General features: G+C 36.7%; 1 protein-coding gene across 1 annotated transcript in view; it reads right to left on the bottom strand.

Moving 5' to 3' along the window:
* LOC150089740 (transmembrane protein 72) overlaps window positions 1-17,004 on the bottom strand; it is a 110,143-nt gene that overhangs the window by 71,875 nt on the left and 21,264 nt on the right. The window lies entirely within an intron of this gene.

Here is a 17,004-nt window from a genome sequence, read left to right as displayed (position 1 = left end):
GAGGATGCGGGAAGGTCAGGGAATGACCACCACATATCCCGGAGCAATATGGCCTTAGTTGCTAATGCTCCTAAAAAAAAAAACCAAATAATAATAATAATAATAATCTCCAAATGAGTCATAGTGACAACTAATCTGCAACAGAGAACTGTACAGAAAGGCCATATACATGTCTAGGGTGGAGCAGGCCCCTAAACATTAGCTCAACTCCGAAAGGAAAAGGACAGATACAAAATAAAGGATAGTACAGAAAGGATAGACAGGGCAGGAATGGGAGGATATGCTCTTGGTTAAGAAGCATATAGAATCTAAAGCAGTGCAAGTTGACATGGGTGGCCAATACAATGCTGAGTCGGTTTGGTGTGACGAAAGCACTGGGAAAACAAAATGAGAGTACAAGTGTTTTATAAGCCAAATGACTGTAATGAGCATCGTGAACAACTATACACAGAAACAGAGTGGGCAAGTAAACCAGAATGTCTTATAATGGGAGATTTTAACTTTCCAGATATTGACTGAAACTTGTGGGTTAGTCACTCGCACACTAGCAAGACTTGTGGATTTATTGGACAACTGTTTTCTACAGCAGCATTTTAGAGAGGGAACAAGAAAAAGCAATACTCTTAATCTGATTATTACCAATGACTTTTCGTGCATTAAAGAATATCCACATAAATGAACCACTAGGTGGCTCTAAATGGAAGGCATTCGGGGATGTAATCAAAGGTACTAAGCTTTTTTTTTTTTTCTATTAAGAAAGAGAGAGTGTTCAAGGTTTACACCTAAATTGATATCAGATGAAATCACGAGACTGTGGGAGAGAAGAAAAATGAATGGGACGATTATAAATTATTAGGGAACACAGAAATCTACAGTAAGTACAAACTAGTCTGCAATCAAGTCACTAAGGAGGGGGTAGTCAAGCACCCTCCCCCTAGTGACTTAGCAATTATGAGAAGTCCTTGGCTAATAATGCAAAGGAGGGGGTAGGCGAGCAACCCCCCCCCCAGTGACTTAGCAATTATGAGAAGTCCTTGGCTAATAATGCAAAGAATTCTCTGCTCATGAAAGTTTCATTCCTTTCTTTATAGTGTTAAGCAAAGAATTCTTTGCTTGACACTAGAAAGGAAAGGGATGAACCACATTGGCCCTTCAGATATGAATAGCACAACTACTGATTATCCTCTTCATGCTGCTGACAAACTGAATAAATATTACATCAGCATTCATGTGCAAAGAAGTTTTTAGAGATGTGAATACCAGAACTATCTTCTTTTGGTGCCATTTCTGGGTTCAGAGGTAGGCGATCACCTTTTTTTTGAACTCTTTTCGACATCCTTTTCTATCTTGACGTACTTCCTTCCTCTCATAATATGCCCCAGGTATTTTGCCATCTGTCTTTTCACGATGCTCATCAGTTGCCGATTATGTTTTATAATTTGTAGCACTCGTTCATTTGTCATCCGCTTTATCCAGGAGATCCTCAGCATTCTTCTATATACCCACATCTCAAAGGACTCCACTCTCTTCATGGCTGAAGCCCTGAGTGTCCGAGTTTCCACTCTATACAGAAGTAGTGGCCACACATAGAATCTAACAAACTTCATGCAAGTTACCAGTGCAAGGTTTTTCCCCAAAACCAGTGATTTATATTTCATGAAACCGGATCTCACAATCTCATCTCAATTCTGATCTTGACCTCTTCATCAGGGTCTAAACTTTCATTTAGCCAACAGCCGATGTATTTGAACCTTTTAACTCTTGCCATTTAAAACAAAATTTGTCTCGTCGGCTCCAGTCCTACTGATGATCATTAATTTTATTTTTTGTATGTTGATATGCAAGCCCTGACCTTCACATGCTGTATTTACTCATTCTAACCTTTATTGCAGTTCTTTGTTGCTACTTGCTATTAATGTTGCATCATCAGCATAACGAATTTTATTTATTATGTGGCCATTTACTTTTATGCCTGTTTTCAAAGTTTCTAAAGCTTCCCTGAAAATATATTTGGAGTATATGTTGAAAAGTAGTGGTGAGAGTATACAGTCCTGCCCAACTCCTCTGCTATCTCAGTCTCCTTTTTCTCAGTGTCCCACACTCTAATTACTGCCCTCTGTTTCCACTGTCCTTACCTTCAAGTCCAATCTTTTATAACATGCTGATGATGCTTTTGTATTGTACACGGTCAAAAGCTTTTTCAAAATCAATGAAACATACATACATGTCTTGTCCTAAGTATCTACATCTCTGTAGTACCACTTGCATGCAGAAAAGTGCCCCTCCAGTTCCAAGGCCATTGCGGAATCTGAACTGCATGTCACCAATCACGTAATTCACATTTAGAAAATGTGTTTCGAATCACCTTTAGTAATATTTTCAGCACGTGATTCATAAGACTGATTAGTCAGAAGTCACCACAAGGCTTTGGATTACTTTTCTTAGGAAGTGTCACAAAAGTTGATTTAAGCCAATCATCCTGTTTGGTATAACTTATTGAATAGGTCAGTAAGCTTTCCTATGCTATCATTATCAATAAGTTTGAGCATCTCAGTTTCAACTTCATCTGGACCAGGAGCTTTTCCAGTCAATGCCTGTTTGATGGCAGAGCACACCTCTGATTGTAATATCTTTGACCCTTCAATGTCAGTTCCATCTCCCAACGCATCCAGTCTACCCACATCACTGAACAAATCTCCAACATATTCCTCACAAGCCTTGACTTTTTGTCTTGGTCCATGAGCAAACCATTCTCAGTATTTCTCATGGAGATCAGTTCTCTATTTTGAAAATTCTTGCAGTTTCCTTTAACTTTCTGTGCAAAATAAATTTGTCATGTTTTTGTTGTAAAATTTCAATTTCTTCACATCATTCTTCCATCCATTCCTCCTTTGCCTTTTTTTTATCTTCATTTTGATCAATTTTTGAATTCTGTCATATTCAAAACAATTGTTCTTGACTGCTCTTCAATGATCCATCAGACTCAAAATCTCCCCTATCATCCATTTCTTTCGCATCATTTTCACTGTTCCCAAATCTCTCCACTAGTTTTGACAATTGCGCTTTTAATCCTTTCCCAACTAACTTCTACATCACTCTTGCTAATATTGCATTGCAGTAACTGATTGTTCAACATTGTTCATGCTTGCCCATGTATCTGTTCATTCCTTAGTCCATCAATATTTGTCTTTTTCTTGTGACGACATTTCTTCTCAGCTTTAAGCCTTATTTTTACATTAGAACATAGCAGGGTATGATCAGTTTATATCAGTACCCAGATATGTTTTGACTGATTTAATTCCATTTCAGTACCTTTTATTTACTAAAATATAGTCAGTTTGGTTTCATATCGGACATTCTGTACTATCTTGAGGTGATTTCCATGTATAAAGTCTTCTCGCTGGCAGAGTGTACCATGTGTTACATATAACCATCTCTGCCTCTTGGCAGAACTCAATCAGCCACTCCCCACATTTATTTTTATCACCCAATCCATATTCCCCCATAATACTTCCTACTCTTCCCTTGCTGATCTTAGCATTGAAGTTGCCCAATGCCAGGTTGACATCTCTCTCTTTTTTGTATATTTGAGTGCTCCTCTTAATTTACTGTAGAAGTCTTCAACCTTTTCTTCACTCTTGTCTGCTGTTGGTGCATACAATTGAATAAAATTCACATCAACTGGTGGGCTTTTAAGTTGTAGCAAAATGATTCAGTCAGATACAGGCACAATGTTAATAACTGACCAATTTATGGCCTTACTAACAATGATGGTTACTCCTCTCCTCTCCTATGATCCTCTCCTCCAGAATAGTACACTGTGTACTATTCTGGAGGAGACACCAGATTTACATATTCCTAGGCTATACCAAGTTATAAATTGGAGCTAAATCATTTTATAACTCAGAAGAAAGATGAAGAAAATTTGGCAAAGTTAAAAGTAAACAAGGGCCCTGGGGCTGATGGGATCTATTCAATTATATTAATAGAAGCAGCAAAAGAGGTAATCAAACCCTTAGATAAAACTATGAGAGCAACCTTGGATTTAGGGGACAGTCCATGTGGATTGGAGATACGAAATGTCTTTCGTATTCACAAAGAAGGATCAAAAAGTAAAGTGAAGAATTAGTCCTTTAAGCAGGACTATAATTACAGTTCTTCAGTTACATGGAAAATAATGGAGTAAGTAGTTAAAGAAGTAATGCAGTTATATGGCAATCCAGCATGAATTTGCTAAAGGGAAACCTTGTCTAACCAATCTGATTAGCTACTATGATGTAGTAACAAAAGAACTGGATGCAAAAAATAATTTTGACACCATATACTTTGATTTCAGTAAAGCTTTTGACACTGTTTCAAAATGAAAGATTGCCGTAAAAATTGGAGCAATATGGCATTAGAGACAAGTTACTGCCTATGGATAAAAGGATGGCTGAGTGGTAGAAGACAGAAGGTATCCAATGTTCTTCCCAGAAAAATTTGCCAGCCGGGTGGTATTATGAAGTAGCCGGGCGGGGAAGTGTAATATTTCGAAATATTAAAAATTTTTCTGTTATTTATAAATGTGACTTAAGCCATCCAAAGCAAAAATTAATTGCATAATTTAACATTATATGCTCCTGTCGCAATGACCTCAATCGCAGAGTATATTCGAATTAATATTGATCGAGATCAGTGAGCAGTACCATACGGTACCACGAGAATCACTTAAATTTTAGCCGGGCAGTCAGTTAAATTCATCGGGCAGTGTGCCCATTCAATGGGTCCTGTGGAGAACACTGGTATCTATTAATAGGCATTGCTCTTCTCAGGCTAATATTATTAGTGAAGTCCCTCATGGTTCAGCGCTGGACCCTTTATTCCTTTTAATACTTATTAATTATACTGATGAAATCATATCAAACTTAATGTTTAAGTTTGCAGATGTATAAAGTCTGGCAGAATTGTTAAGAAATCAAGGATAGTTAATGGGAGTAATCACATTACATTAGTATGATTACTCTAACTAATTTCTCAGTCCATCTAATTTTTCTAGATTAATCATACTACTTAGTATGATTAATCTAGAAAATTTAGATGGCCTTAGAAGTGGAAATAGAAGTTTAACAATGGTAACTGTGAGATATGTATGAGTCACAATAATCATAAAATAACATGCCAACTGGTTAGTATCACACTGAAGATAGTGGAGAATGAAAAGGACTTAGAAGTAATTGCAGTCTGACATCAAGTTCTCTGAGCAATTCAGGTAGGCTGCTAGGATAGCTGACGGGGTCCTGCCAATAATATACAGGAATTTTGCCAGCAAGGACAAGGAGGTAATTATGACATTGTAGAAGGCAATGATTAGGACTAATAATCATACTGTTTAAGTTCCAGGGATAAAACTGACAGGAAGAAAATTGGATTACCTTATTTTTACTGAACTTACCTCCCACCAAAGGTTGGGAGGTAAGTTCCATAAAAATAAGGTAATACAATTTTCTTCATTTCAACGATTAGGCCACATCTTGAGTACTGCATACAGGTTTGGAAGCCTCATTTTAGGAAGTAAGTGTATCTGTTGGAATGGGTGCAGAGAAGAGCAACAAGATTAGTCAGTTCTGCAAATTGCAGTGCTTGGAAACTAGACATCTACAAGGAGACCTGAATGATGACTTCATCTCAGGGCTTATTTTACAGCATTTAGTTTACTCAAACCATTTAAGGCTTTAAATGGATTGAGTAAACTAAATGCTGATAGGATCCTTTCTTGGACAACATACACAAGAGGACAAATTGAAATTGGATGGTTGTAGGATAGTTGTGCAAAAATTTGTTTTCAGTCAGAGTAACCAATTGTGGGAACAAACTTTCATCTGGTGTTATGGATGTGGGTAGTCTGAATAAATTTTAAAAAAAGACTAGCCGAATTGTTGGAGTCTTCTTCTTCTTCGATCCTTAGCTGGCGGCTGGAGGAGGCGGTTGTCCACGCAACCAGTACGCTGCTGTAGGTGCTGCAGGGTTTTCGACTTGCTCTGTGATGTTCTTCCATGCTTTACGATCCATGGCATCAGTCCTGGCCTGATTAAGGTCGAGACGTCGGCTCTTCAGGTCATTTTCCACTTGCTTGGCCCACGTTTTCCTAGGTGCAGTCCGTTGAATGCTCCACTGTGTGGGTCGTTGTCTCCAAAGGAGGTGGATGGTATTCTATTCGCGGCCATTCTACATACGTGTCCAAACCATCTAAGCCTTCGCTTCTGGATTTGGTCAGCGATGGTTAGTTGCTGTTGGCATCTGGCGCGGATGGTATCATTAGTAATGCAGTCACGAAGTGAGATGCCCAGGAACTGCCGCAGGCATTGCATTTGGAATACCTCAAGTTCGTTTAAATCTAGTTGGAGTCACTATACAAAAGAGGAGGATATGTTCTCCCCTACTTTTTTTGGCTGATGCAAGTCTACTTACTTACTTCCTTTGCTACTACTATTAGTACTAATCAATGCTACCCATTTCTACCTAACAATCAATAAACTGATGTATTCTGCTAACTGAAAGAGGTCAGCATTGCTGCCACAAGAATGTGATCTTACTCTATACTAATACCACATCACACATAACTATGTCAACCCACAAACAGTTCAAACAATATGAGTGAAAAGTTTGGCACACTTACTACATAGACTAGATCTTCATCCTTCAAATTATTAATTCTTTTGGCGACTTTAAATTAATACCAGTAAGGGAAAACCTGCATCTGATGGTGCTGTCATACAAGCAATAACAACCTGGCTGCAATTTCTTTATATCAGCTATTCATGCACTTGACTGATAAAATAAATACCTATATTATGGTGATGATTAAGTGGAACAGTGGTGAGCATACTGTGAGTACAACCTTTTGTGGATTGCAAAAAAATTTCTAGCTTAGCATTACTGTAGATAAAATGTTGATAAAATGAGGAAAGCAGTCAGCTGCACAAAATTTAAAATAATTTCCTTTAAGAGAATGAACAAAATAGTTTTAATTTACATGCATATTAATTAAACTGTTTTATATTTTATCTATGTGTATACATACATATATATAAATCAATAATATTATTTTAATTTTTATTAGTTTTTTGACACACATTTGTATATCCCTCATACACAAATACAGTCGATTCCAGTTAATTGGAACACATCGGGACAGATCACTTTGGCCCAATTAAGCAGCTGCCCCAATTAAGCGAAATTTTAATGAGCTGAAAAGCACATTCTAACAGAGGAAAAAAAGGTATGAATAAAATAAAGGGAATATGGTATTTAAAGAAAGCACACTGTATTTAAGTTAAATTGGTACAAACATTTATTTAAAAATAACTAAAGCTAAAAGCAAACAAAATGTACGTATGTACATATGTAAAATGAAGATACAGTACAGAATAATGTCCGTGTCAAGCAAAGGTTACACATTACTTAAGGGTTCTTACTTGAAAAAAATTATGAAGTGTACCCTGACGTGTTCTCTTTATGAACTGCAATTGAACAAGGTCGGCGCAGGTATCTAATGCTGATCAAGGACTGCCTTCATTGCCTTCCTCCATGAAATAACATCTCAATTCAGCGATACATTTCCTGGCATCCTGGTTAGTCACTCGCTTAGGTATATCACCATCATCATTTTCTTGGTCTTTTGGTGTCTCTGAGTGTTTTGCCACAATTTGTTTAATAATCATTTCCTCATAATCTTCATTTTCATCGTGACATTGAAGGTTATCGTCAATCGTTAAAAATTCTTCACAATTTTGGGCCTGTTGCAGTTCCAAAGCCATTTCATTTTCTGTACAGCTTATCGCTTCTGAATCACAATTAGTCATGAAACCACATTTGGCAAAACAATTCTGAATTGTTTTGCTGCTTATTCCTTGCCAGCTATCGACGATAAATTGTACAGCTTTTAACATTGAAACTTTTGCACTAACCTCTATTGATTTCGAAGATGATGTCATCAGATTTTCCTCAATTGCTTCAAGGATGTGATTAACCAGCTTTCTGCGATAATAGGTCTTCAAATTTTTTATAATTCCCGTGTCCATAGGCTGTATCAGGGATGTGGTGTTAGGGGGCTAAAAATTCCAGTTCAATATTTTTTAAACCAGCTACGTTAGAGTGTGCGGAGCAGTTATCCAATATCAACAGAATTTTTCTGGACTTCCGTTGCAGTTCCGCGTCCCAATTCATTAGCCATTGCATAAAAATATATGTGGTCATCCACGCCTTCTTATTGGCATAATACGAAACTGGCAAACTGCCTATTGTAAGCCCCTTGAAACAACGAGGTTTGGCACTTTTACCAATAACCAAAAGTTTGAGTTTATCATTTCCTGACATGTTTGAGCAGCACAACACTGTTACAGGATCCATTGCTTTCTTTGAACCAGACAGTGTTATGTGTTGATAGCTGAGGGAACCATCCGGCGTAGCACGATAATACAGACCTGTTTCATCGGCATTGTAAATGTCATCCCCACTAAATTTTTTAAGCAACTCTGGCAGTTTTTCACATTTCCATTGCTCAGCACTCGTAGCATCAGCAGTGTCCTTATCGCCATGTGCTTTTTTGTAACTAATGTCATGTCTACACTTCTATCGAGACAACCAACCATCCGTCGCTTTGAAATTTACGTGACCTAGCTTTTTGGCAAACTCTTCTGACTTGTTTTTTAGTATAGGGCCGCTTACACGCACTCCTCGTTTAGATACAGTGGAAAACCATTGCTTCAAAGGATCTTCGATGTCTGGATATTTGCCTTCCCTCTTTCGCTTATGAGATGTTTTCTTTAAATCCACGCGCAACGTCCACTCCTCTCTAAGTTTTTCTTGTTGCTGTAGCAGTCGTGAAATTGTAGATTTTGGCACCTTTATTATCTCTGCTAGCTGACGATGACTGATGTTAGGAGGTTGACTTTATCTTGTCAAGAATAGCGATTTTTTTCTGAAAGCAACAAATCTTTATGTGGCATCTTGACAGGGGTCTTAAATGTACTGAAAAAAAGGGGAGGCGGAAACCAAAATCAGTGCACTGTTTGGTACAATTTTTAATCTATTCTAACCCACAAGATGTATACATATATACCTAGTGTGATCGTAAACAACTGCAAGCAAAATTTCTTCAGAATCCGATTACCACGACACAGAACAAACGTAAAAATCTATACTTCACAATAACTGATTCCACTGCTGCCTACATGATCTCTTTGTTATGAACCATCTAAATTAGTTTATTGCTCAATCAAGACCTTCATTTCCCCAATTAAGTGGCAAGTTGGCCCAAATAAGCGGAACAAATTCAGGCTAAATATTTGTTTTGTTCCTGTTCTTCATAATTTGCCCCAAATAAGCGGCTGCCCCGATTAACCGGTGGCCCAATTAACCGGAATTCACTGTATAAAAATATTAAAGTAGGAGCAATGACAAACTTATCAGTTAATATAGAGTGTGACAAATATACTGTTAGTTTAGGTATTACAGCACAAAAAATTTTGTGCACCAATGATACCACTATTCTGTGTAGCAATGTATCCCTATGTCAATGAATAAATGAATCAGCATAATAGTCCTCTTTGCATTCTACTTTTTAGACACTCATCACGGTTGTTTTTAAATCTAAGAAAATATAATGAAGTTTAGTGAAACAAACTAGTGAACAGGTTAGTGCCATTGACCATATTTTGTTCGTAGTGAACTTCCGAAGTAGATTCATTGGCATCATTTTAATTTTATCTCATGTTCTGAATACCTTCACAACGAGTTGCCATGGTATTGCACTACCTCAAATAAGTAACCTCACCAATGTTGCAATCGTGACAATCCAGTTATGAAGTTTAACTCCACAATATATGAGACGCCTGATGGTGTGCAATAGTGTAAACTAAGGTGATTATTTTGCATAAAGCATGAGATTATGTGTAAGATTCACTAGTAAATGGGTTAACATGATGTCAATTTATCTACTTTGGCAGTTCACTATGAACAAAACATGGTGCAATGGCACCCGTTCATTAATTAATCTTATGTGTAGTTTCATGCTTTAGGCAAAATAATCACCTTAGTTTACACTATTGCACACCATCAGGCATCTCTCATATTGGGGAGTTAAACTTTATAACTGGACTGTCAAATGCATAATTGCAAAACCAGAGTACTTACCCACCCACCAAGGACATGCCAACAAGCCTTGAAACAGTGCCATCTGGGTTGTAGTATCTGCCGAGAATAATTAACATCAATCTTCTCCATTGGTGAAGCATTACTTATTTGAGGTAGTGCAATACCATGGCAACTTGTTGTGAAGGTATTCACAGTATGAGATACAATTAAAACTATGCCAATTTATCTACTTTGGCAGTTCACTATGAACAAAATATGGTGTAATGGCACTAACCCGTTCACTAGTGAATCTTAAATGTAGTCTTGTGCTTTTTGCAAAATAATCACCTTATAAAAAAATATAAAATAAAAACTACTCTGTCTTAAAATAATACAGCAAAACTTAATATGAATATTTCAAAAGCTGCAATGATGCAATTTGAGAAATATCAAAAAGTACAAGCATCCTATCAAATCCAAATGGGGGGGGGGCAGCTCAAATTCTTCATGAATCTATATAAAAATGGAGAATACATTCCAATGTACTACTCCATCTCGTGTAATGTTTCATGCTAAAATGCACACATCATTGCTACCTGCAATTTCCACTAGTTTTAAACTATTTATAGGTACAAAATTAATGTCTTGGCAGTTTGCTATTTTTCTGCATATAAAAATTATGCTATCAGTATTAAAAAGCAAATTGATGCAAGGAAGCTAGGCATGGCCAAAAAAAAAGCCACCTTGGTTTCAATTAAGTAACATGTCTAAACCTTCCTTAAATTTACATAAGCTCTATTTCTACATGATTAGGTGGCAATTTGTTCCAACAGTAAATGACACCTTGGCTAAAAAAGAATTTTTGTATATCCAGTCTAAAGCCATCCTCCTGTTGCTTATGTAAATGTCCTCTGTCCTGTGCGACCTACAAAATAAAAAAAAAAAAATTTCTGAATTATTAAATTTACTCATGCCTTTACTTAACTACCTCTATGAAATCAAGTGTAGACACTTGACTTTAAGACTTTGAAACCCATATAAATACAGTGCAACCTTGATATAAGTTGGGTGTCACACGACAACTTTAATACCCAGGTTATAAGCAAAGCAAAAATATTGTGTTATAGCCAAAAAAATTTTACCATATTTCCCCAGCTTTTTTTATAACATAGATACACTTTACTTAGTAAATAAATACGTTTTTACGTATTTATTTTACGTAAATAATGTTTTACGAGTATACAGACTAAACGACAAAGTATTAAGGGGTTATATCATTTCCTTTACATTCTACTAATACACAATCTATAATGGACTTACATTTTATGCATCCATTCTGAAATAATCATGTAATTTAGTTTATTAAAACTGATGACAGCATTTTTTCAGTACATTAATAATGGTCAGATACAATAAATGAAGATGTTCACTATCACTCTGACATTCTAACCATTCCATCACATCATTATTTTCAAGCACTTTGTTAATTTCTGGTGCTTTTTCCTTACACAAGTCATCCACATTATCTATGTCACTGACCTTGTCTGTCAATTGTTTTCCCACTGTTCACAAAGGTTGTGATTTCTTCCTCGCTCAGGTAATGAGCAACTGGGCTCCCACATCCACCTCAATCCAAGCAGCCAGGTCATTTGCTCCAAGATTGCTACCAAATACATTACGGGCAGCCTTTGCTTCTTGTTCTGAATATGCTGCAATCAAATTAAAGCTATTATTAGTGATCTCATATTTTCCAATACATTTTTTCCAGCAGTTTTCAATTGCTGTTGAACTTACTTTCTCCCACACTAATCCAATGTTGTATGCAATTTTTATTATTTTGTATGTCTTTCAGTGTTAATGATTTCAGAAATTCTAGAACTTGAATTTCTGAGTTCACAACACCAGCAAGTAGCTCACCAAAATTAGTAGGCTTTGAAGGCTCGAATAATGCCCTGATCCATGGGCTGAATTAATGCAGTTGTGTTCCTTGGCAGAAATGCAATGCTGATCTTACCACCTTTCAATTTCAGGACAACCAAAGGATGAGCTGGGCAGTGATCCAACAGTTACACAGTCTTTTCTTCATGTTTTTTTAGAAAGTAGGTAGTGCCTTACCCAAGGTACAAACTCACTCTCAAACCATGAAGCAAAAATATCACTTGTCATCCAATCATTGGAGCTATTTTTAAAAATCACAAGTAGAGATTTCATGGTGACACACTTAAAACACAAGGGACTCCAACTTTTACTGATGCACAATGGCTTTAATTCATGATTTCTAGTTTTGTTTGTGCATAGTAATTCTCTCTTTATTAGTTTTTATGTCCAATTTGTTGGGTGCCTTTTAAATATACGGTAACTCATTGGGGAGGAGTTTACAGTATGGTGCTGTTTCATCACAGTTGTACAACTGTTCATTTGTGAAGTCATCATCTTGAATCACATTCTGCAGAAAGTCAGGAAATGCTTCTGCTGCTGTAATGTCACCAAATGCAGATTCGCCTACAAGGCTAATCTGAGATATTCCATGATGAGTCTTCCATCTCCAAAACCACCCTTCAGAAGCTTAAAATATGTCTTCATCTATGCCAAACAGCTTATGAAATTTAAGTGCCTATATTTTCAAAATTACCCCATTTATCATTGCTCCACTACTCTTCTGTAGAAATAATTTGATAAGCATCAGTCCATATCACTGTTTTCTCAAAGTCTAGTTTTCTTCCTTTGGAGGCCTATTTCATCTTCTGAGGAGTCTATGAATGAATGCAATTTTTCTTCTTTCATCCAACCACAGATCTTTCCTTCCGGAATTCCACACTCACAAAATATGCTACATTTTTTTTCACCACCCTTAACTCGTTTGGTAATCTTTAACTTTTCTTCTTCAGCTATAATTTTTTTTTTTTTTTTTTCTTTTGATGGCCATGACTTCAGTCCTACTGATTAACTAATTTTGTCATGTATTTCTGTATGCCCTAGAATTTACCATGTTTTGAGAAAACTAAATCAAAACCAAACTGTCCAGCATATCACAATGCTGAAGTAAAGTCATGATTTCTCCCTATATCACTTGTCAGTTCATGTATATTTTTGTCTAGTTTGGCTTTTAGCAGTTTTTGATATCCTAAGTGTAATTTCTAGTCAACGAAAGGATGTTATGTGATGTTCACAAAAAAATTACTTTGTAACTAATGTAATATTTGACAAACAGTAGCTGTATTTCCCTCCAGAGGGTGGTCGTTTGTAATTAGCGTTCCTCTGATATACTCTTTTATTGCATTTCTGTTGAAGGGAGAAACTGGGTGTTTAAATTAATCAGTCTCTGATGAGTCCTGCTGTTTACAAAAATTTCTGCAATTGAATACATAGAAGTGAATTACAGCCAATTTTTAACTAATTTCCCCCTTTTGGAAATATATATATAATCTTTATTGTATACAAACATGGTATATACAATAAGCCCTTCACAGCAGTAATGCCAGGGGTTGATGGTAGTGGGATGTACAGTAGATATGAATATATACAATATTCACTTTTTCCAGTTTCCAATATGAAACTGCTAGTTCTTTGAACACACTACTTTTCTTTTTATAATTCGTTTTGGGGGATATGATCATACCCGCAGTAAATCCGAAGCTAAGGTATAAAGAGGCAAGTTACATGATGGTGGCACTGTAATTACTTCTTTGTTCCTATTAGTAAAATTCCCATACATTATAGGTAAAACACCATTTACTATTCTGGCAAACTGTCTACACTGTTGAGAGAACTTTATGTTGGACTGCATGGCTATATCCAAGTCCTTTTCATAATCAAACGCATTAATATATAATTGTAATTAATAATAACTGGGGATTACTATTACCCAAATGCAAACCTTACATTTCCCAATGTTCAATTTTAACTGTCATTTTTCAGTTCAAATGAAAAAATGTGGGATATCGAGTGATGGGATACATACAGCCAGGTAAGATTTAAAGCGCTGACATGCATTTGAATTTTGTTTTAAAGAATACTAATCTTTTATAACTACAGTACTAACTCCTAACATTTATGAGCACATATTCCCCAATGTCTTTCAATAAAGCAAATTTTCAATTATTTTATTACCAAATTAAAGATATAAATAATATAAAGGTAAAAATAAGGTTCTAGTTCAGTGGTAGTTTATTAAATTTAAGCACATATACTGAATAGTAAAAACATATATGAAACTCTTTTATCCATTGCACTACTAGTTCAACCATTATCACTGTGTTTATAATATCCTTGATTTACAATGTCAGTTAATCCTTTGCAAAAGCACAAATTTTAATTTTGTATTTAAAAATGAACTTATTAAATTCTGGTTAATATCATAAACTCGATGCCTGTTGAAAATAAAATAGTCGATGATTTTAATATCCCATATAATTTTGACATAGTATACTATGTCAAAACTATGTAAAGTAATTCAGTACTGTCTAAACTTATGTAACAGTACAGCAACCAGTATCATTCAAGTTTCTTGCGACGACCGACTAACTGGTTAAAATAAATTTATTAAAATAAAAATGATATATACATAAGATAAAACAGAAATAAAATAAGATTAAAGCGTTAAAATACATAGTAGCTTTCGAAGCGAAGTGCCTCTTCATCAGCTAGTCTGTGAATGATGTACTTCAATATATACTGATGGTTACAATAGCACAAGTCAGCTGGACATGATCATGTATCATGAGTCTGGTGTCGGTAAAGCAGAATTATATATACGTGATGATCGCCAGCACTCATTGCACTGCAGTACAGTACATTCTATAAAAGGGTGTAAATGTACTCCCCTTGTGCAATTCATAGTACTATTATTGGCGGCTATGTGTAGTCTTCAAGCCTTGAGCACTGGTGGTAATCACGTGAATAGTCGACGATTTTAACATCCCATTGGGAATCAAGATTGTGCTGCTCAACCAATAATGTTCGGTGACTGCGGAGTGTTCAAAATTAGCAGTTTGCAGAGCCACCTCATGCTCAGAAACCCGATCTTTCAATCTTCTACCAGACTCACCTACATAACACTCCCCACAATCTGGACACATAATACGGTATACGGAACCACTCCGTAGGAAAGGAGGAACAGGTGTTTTCACCTTAGAAATAACAGATTGTAATTTCCTCCCTGGAAGTTGCACACATCGTATATGATGGAGACACAAAATCCTAACAAGACATTTCGATATGCCCGGATAATAGGGGATGTAAGCGGTAGAGATAAATTGATTGACGTGGGGCGGGTTAGATTTCGTAACAAATTCATGAGCCTGAAGCTCACATCTATCTAGAACATGAGGTGGATAGCCGCAGTTTGAAAGCTCCGCCCTAATTTTAGAAATTTCCAATTGCCTGTCACCAGTCGAACTAGAGTGCATCCAAGCACGGGAGAATAAAGTACGAGCAGTGCTACGTAAATGACCGGGGGCGTGCGCAGAGCCATAATTGGTAAATTGGCCTACGCACATTGGCTTCCTAAAAACAGAAGTTACTAAACGTGAATCCACGCATTGGACTAACACATCCATAAAAGGAAGAGTATCATCAACCACTAGTTCAATCATAAACTGAATGACGGGTGATAGGGGATCAAGATACTGCAGCAGCCCAAATTCTGATCCCCGAGGTACAATTGCAAAAATATAGTCAACATAATGACACCAGAGAGTGATAGGAATAGGTAAGTTCAAGAAAATCTGACTCTCAAGTTCCTCCATGGCGATATTGGCCACAATAGGACTAACAGGGGCACCCATAGCTGTGCTCTGTATTTGGCAAAACAGAGAGTCATTGAACATGATCACACGCCCCCCCCATTAAACACAAATGGTAACCCTGAAAGAGAGAGAGAGAGAGAGAGAGAGAGAGAGAGAGAGAGAGAGAGAGAGAGAGAGAGAGAGAGAGAGAGAGAGAGAGAGTGTCAAAATTAGAAGGGAATCACCAAGAAAGAGAAGAATGATGATATCCAGCTCAGGACCCTGGGTGTGCCAAGCCCATACTCACCAGATGTGAGCACCAGGGTTAATTCATTCCTAGCGTGCGCTCGTAAAGCGGGAATTCGCTTCCCATAGACTCAATGTTAAAAATAGGGGCTACATCATCAACAATGAAATCAGCCAGATAATCAGTTTGTTCAAACAATGATTAATTTATACAAAGAAATGAAATATCCTCTATAGAGAGCGAGGTTCTATCTCCCAATGTGGTATCTCTGCTCAAAAGCCATCTACCGGCAATAGCCTGTTGTACTGGAACAGAAGTGAACAGAGAAACCACATCAAAGGAGACCATAACCCCACGCTCAGAAATAGTAAAATCTTTAATAACACACAGAAAATGCGTACTACTGGAAACAGTGTAAATAGTTTTCCCAACAAGGGGTGCTAATAACTTGGCAACATGTTTAGAAAGTTTATACGTAGGTGTATGACAACAAGAAACAATGGGCCGTAAAGGAATATCAGGTTTATGGATCTTTGGAAGTCCATAAAACTGTGGGAGTCGACAACCGGTCGCATGAAGCTTCCAGCGGACGTTCTTGGTAATCTTATTAGCTAAAAACCAAGAATGCACAGGTTTATTAACTTTAGATTACGACTTCTCCAACACAGCAACCAGTAGTTTGAAATGTTTTTCCAAGGCTATTGATATATAAACAACAATAAAAGCAAGTATGTACGTTATTCTAAAAATATGGTTCTGATGCGTAGTGCTTCAAGCCATGAGTGCTGGTGGTAATCACGTGAATAGTTGACGATTTTAATATCCCATTGGGAATCAAGATAAACAATATAATGGCTTTTCTATTCAATCTTCATCAGGTTAAAGAAAACAAAGTTAAATTCACAAATCCTAAGTATC

This window comes from Mastigoproctus giganteus, chromosome 2 (assembly GCF_048544385.1).
Source record: "Mastigoproctus giganteus isolate SK-2022 chromosome 2, ASM4854438v1, whole genome shotgun sequence".
Classification (NCBI taxonomy): Eukaryota; Metazoa; Arthropoda; class Arachnida; order Uropygi; family Thelyphonidae; genus Mastigoproctus; species Mastigoproctus giganteus.
The sequence above is the reverse complement of the archived record's forward strand: the minus strand, read 5'-3'. Positions and strand labels throughout refer to the sequence as shown.